The 4,925-nt window shown below is 34.6% G+C and overlaps 1 long non-coding RNA gene across 1 annotated transcript; it reads right to left on the minus strand.

The window, feature by feature from the left end:
• Positions 1–1,062: 1,062 nt before the first annotated feature.
• LOC132602476 (uncharacterized) lies at positions 1,063–2,234 on the minus strand. Its single transcript, XR_009567799.1, has 5 exons — positions 2,166–2,234; positions 1,964–2,088; positions 1,570–1,882; positions 1,322–1,476; positions 1,063–1,245 (listed from the first exon to the last, which is right to left on the minus strand). It is a non-coding gene; the product is annotated as an uncharacterized LOC132602476 (long non-coding RNA).
• Between the last annotated feature and the right edge of the window lie 2,691 nt (positions 2,235–4,925).

Consider the following 4,925-nt stretch of genomic DNA (forward strand, 5'->3'; position numbering starts at 1 on the left):
TTATTATTTCCCTAGACGTGCTGAAGCCAATCAAATAAAAAATGAATTCAAGCAAATGGCTTTGTGTACCTTGTAATCGTTGTGTTTCTTGAAGAACAGTTTACATAGGAATAAACTGAATGGAGTAATTCTAGTTCCAATGGCAAGCTGAGAGACAAATTGAAATTATAAAAAATGCATATCCAAATTGAAAGGCAGCAAAAGTGTGTTAGATGACCATAATGTAGCTAAAACAAAATTTACCATTTTAATGGTAGCATTTGAATTTTTTGTCATGAGCGTTTTTTTATCAACAACTCTAGTAATCTTGACCTCTGCTCCAGGCTTTAAGTCACCTGAAATATGAAACATTTGTAGCTACATTAGTAAGCAAGAGTAAGAATATTTTTGTACTATGCATTAGGAAGAGTGGTTTTAACTTAATCTGTACCGCAAAACTAAAATAAGCACAGACTAATCTTACATCATTTAGAGAATTAGGGAGTCGTTCATTATGCATAAGAAGTTTGAGCAAAGTCCTTTAACTTCTTCCCCTTTGTCATTGGTGTACACAAGCCTTTTGACGCACGGAGAAATGTTTATGAAATCTCAAATTTAGACATCTAACTTGTGATCTCTTAAACAACTATGACTATGCTTGAAGTATATATAATGTATCACCTATAGTTGTTGGTAGAATTGATAAGTGTCAATATTAATCACAATCTTGTCATATGATTATCAATTTATTAAGAGTGATCTGTAATAGGTGAAATTTTTCTTCGAATAATTAGGAATCAAAAGCTTACGGTTTTGGAGTTAACGAAGTCACCAAGGGCACTGTTAGCATGGTATGGAGCCGAATAACTTAAGTTAAAGCTGAATAACTTAAGAGCCGATTAAAGACTTTACAATATTTTTCTTTTGGAATTTGAGTAAACAAAAATATTTTTAATTGCCAATCACTGGTTCATATAACTTAAAATTGATATGTAAAAGCTTAAATCTCTTTAAACATTTGTAAGATCATGCAGTTGACTATTTTGTAAACATGCTTTCAGTCCTATTCTACTATATATAAGTGAGCTAATGATAATTTTTTACACGTTGGTGGTCTTATTTTGTATGGAGAGTTTGTAGTATACCTCAGATACAACATTTTTTAAATCATTTGCTGACTTTCCGATCATTTTTACTGCATCCCTATCCCACATCATCAAAATAATTGTACCGGTGTCATCTATCACTCCTAATTTTAGCTTGAACCTGGAAAGAGTCATTATAGAAAAAAATTTAAGTTTGTTTATGAAAAAAGTTAAGGAAGTATGTATTATGGTCATACCTATGACTGGCAGATGGAACTTGCCCGCATTTTTTACAATAGAACTTATTCCCCTCTGGCTCAACCTTCTTTGCGCACATTTTGCATGCTAAATAAGACCATCCATGATCTAGGTCTATGTATACAATGGTTGCTACAATCCAGAAGTTTCCCGGCTACTCATAAAAATTGGATTTACAACTGTTATGTACAGAAAGATAAGGTAAAAGTTTTCCTGTTGTGCTGATTATTAATAATTAGGTACTCACACGCTTAGAGTCAATCAAAGCCTCAATAGTTTTAACTCCAACACTTCCAGATGCTAATTCATCTTCAATAGAATGAGTCTTTTGAGATGAAATTTGAGTAGTTCTTTGTGAGCTTTCTCCACACACTGAGACGATTTTGTTTCATATTGTAACTTGAGATACGTTAATAAAGAGTAAGAATAAAATTTAATTTGAAATGACCATAAATTTAGCATAACTTATAGAAACCTGGAGCTAAAGTCAAGAATTTGAGGAAGATCTGAATTGATCCAAAGCTTGGAAACGTGCCAAGTGTTCCTCACTGAATATTGTTCTGCACGCTTAATTATATTAATAAGAGTTTGCTAATTGTACAAAGACATAGAATTGAAAAATAAGTAGAAAACTTAATAACCTCGAAATCGATGTGCTCTAACTAACTGCATGACGACGACAACAGGCTTATCATTCGATTCAATCAAATGTGGCTTGATCTGTTCCACAAAGTCGCCCCAAAATGTTGCTGATATGTTGTTGCTCCTACAATTGTTATAAGGTTAAGCACATGATTCAAAATTACAAACTAATTAAACATTTATTAGTTGTGGAAAGCTTACTTATAATCCTGCAGCTCAACGTTCATGAACATACGGACGTTACCATCTTGGTTGACAGACTGTACGTCCAATTAACTCACAATTCCGCCGATAACATCTACAAAAATATGGACCAAAGAAATCAGTGCAGAATTTGTCATAGTTGAGGTATGTTTAAAGCAATAATTTAAAAGAATTAATATGTATGTATGTTGAAGAACTGAAAAGTGCAGATTATTTCATGAAAGTGACATGGACATCCGTATGAATTCCCTTCAGCAAAATCTTTGTTTGGTGCAAATGTAAATAATTTTATTTAACACATAATATGTAATGTTGGTAGATTCATTTCCTGTTCTGCGAAATAATATTGGGTTTTAACGTGTAAAAGCATGAGATCCACCAGATGCTCAAAGAGTTTAGATTTATTGAAATTACTACTTTGGCTCATGGGCTGTTGTTTAAAGTTTAACAGTATAATGTAGATAATAGTTATAGATAGTAGTTTGGTTTGTAGGTATTAGAAATCAGTTCAACCCATGGACAACAGAAAGCAAATAATGGAAAGTAAAAGAAAAAGTGATGTGATTCTTCGAGTTAACAAAGAACCAATTGACCAGGATCTTGTTCTTGAAGCGGTTTGATGGGCAGATTCAAGAAACGGATGTATCTCAAGTTGTAGGCGTAGGATTAATGTGATTCAAAAATTATGTGAAAGATGACGGTTTGAACTATAAAAATAACTATTGAATGGTTTAAATCAAGTAAGTATTGAGGGCAAAATGATGGAAACAAAATTAAGGTTCTGGGTATGAACTAGAATGAATTTTAATCAAGAAACGCGTTCTTGAATGATCAAGAACAAATAAAGTTCCTAAGTCACCACTTGAAATCAATTAACGTGATAAAGAAACACCACACGCAACTGAAAACAAGGTAAAGACTATCACCACCTTGCTTGGAACTAAAAACAAGGATAAAGAACAAGAAATAGAGAGAATAATTCTATTGCAAAATTTAGGTTTATGCTAAAAACATGAATAGTGTTTAACAAAGAATAAGAACCCTTTATATAGGCCTAGGGTCTCTTCTTTGATGACTACAACTCCCTATTTTACTCTAGAAAAGAAATAGCTAAAAACAAGGAAAGTAAAATCCCTATTCTACAAGGAAAGGGGAAAGTAAAACCTACTAGAACAAGGAAAACAACTAATCCTAATTTAAGAAGGAAATAACTTTAACTTGGCTAATTGGGCTTGAAATCATCCTTGGGCTTCTTGAATTTGAAGACAAGTCCACATACCAATTCTTGGGTTCACAAGAGCTTGTTGTTGACGCCTTAAATAACAAAAGCCCAATATAGCTTCTTGATTTTCATCATTCTTCCCTGGTTGAGAAAGACTCGTCCTCGAGTCTGAAGGCTCAATAAATGGTGCAAGATAAACTACATTAAATATCGGGGATACCCCATACTCTTCTAGTAGCTCCACTCTATAAGCATTATTACCCAACATTTGAACAACACGAAAGGGACCATCAGCTCTTGCTTGCAACTTTGGATACTTTTGTTTAGGAAACCTTTCCTTCCTCAAGTATACCCACACTAAGTCTCCCACTTTAAAGAGTTGTTTCTTTCTCTTCTTATCAGCTTGTTTTTTGTATGTTTTTGTTTGCCTCTCATTCTCTTGTAAAACTTTCTTATGAATTTTCTTCAACTCTTTAACTCTCTCATCAGCATCTTCACTAAAAGAATGATTTTGAATAAAAGGAGATAATTCTAAGGGACCAAAAGGATTCTTACCATATACCACTTCAAAAGGACTCTTTCCGGTTGTTCGATTCACGGACTTGTTGAAAGCATATTCAGCCTGCGGCAGCAATGACTCCCACTCTCTTATGTTATTCTTAAACAGACTTCTTAATAGGGAACCCAAACTCCGATTGACTACCTCTGTTTGTCCATCCGTCTGAGGGTGATAAGACGAACTAAACTTCAACTCTGTACCGAGCTTAGCCCATAAAGTACGCCAAAAGTGACTTAGAAACTTAGTGTCACTATCTGAAACAATGCTTCTAGGAATACTGTGCAACTTGACAATATGGTTAAAGAACAAAACAACCACATGTGTTGCATCACTTGTCTTTTTGCATGAGATAAAGTGGGCCATCTTAGAGAACCTATCTACCACGACAAAGATAGAATCCTTACCTTCTTGAGTTCTTGGTAATCCAAGCACGAAATCCATGCTGATATGTTCCCAAGGTGTTGTGGGAATTGGCAAAGGTTCGCATAACCCCTTATTGCTACCATGCATCTTTGCCCTTTTACAAGTTTCACAACGTTCAATCAACCTCAAAACATCTCGATTCAACTTGGGCCAATAGAAGTTTTCTTGAATCATCTTTGATGTCTTAGAAAGGCCAAAGTGACCAGCTAATCCACCCTCATGTGCTTCTCTAACAATGGACTCTCTTAAAGAGCCTTGTAGTATGCAAAGTTTCTTGCCATAGTAAAGAAAACCATCTCTTATCAAGAACATTCTTTGTGCACCTTCCAAGCATCTCGTCCAAATGACTCCAAAGTCTGGATCAGCCTCATAAAGTTCCTTAATATGGTCGAATCCGAATACATTAGTTTGCCTGATGGAAAGCACACATGGTCTTTTACTAAGAGCATCAGCAACTTAATTTAGTTTTCCAGCCTTGTGCTTGATCACAAATTGAAAATTCTGAAGGAACTCTACCAATTTCGCATGCCTCGCGTTGAGTTTTTGTTGATGA

The sequence above is a fragment of the Lycium barbarum genome, chromosome 7, assembly GCF_019175385.1.
Source record: "Lycium barbarum isolate Lr01 chromosome 7, ASM1917538v2, whole genome shotgun sequence".
Taxonomy (NCBI): Eukaryota; Viridiplantae; Streptophyta; class Magnoliopsida; order Solanales; family Solanaceae; genus Lycium; species Lycium barbarum.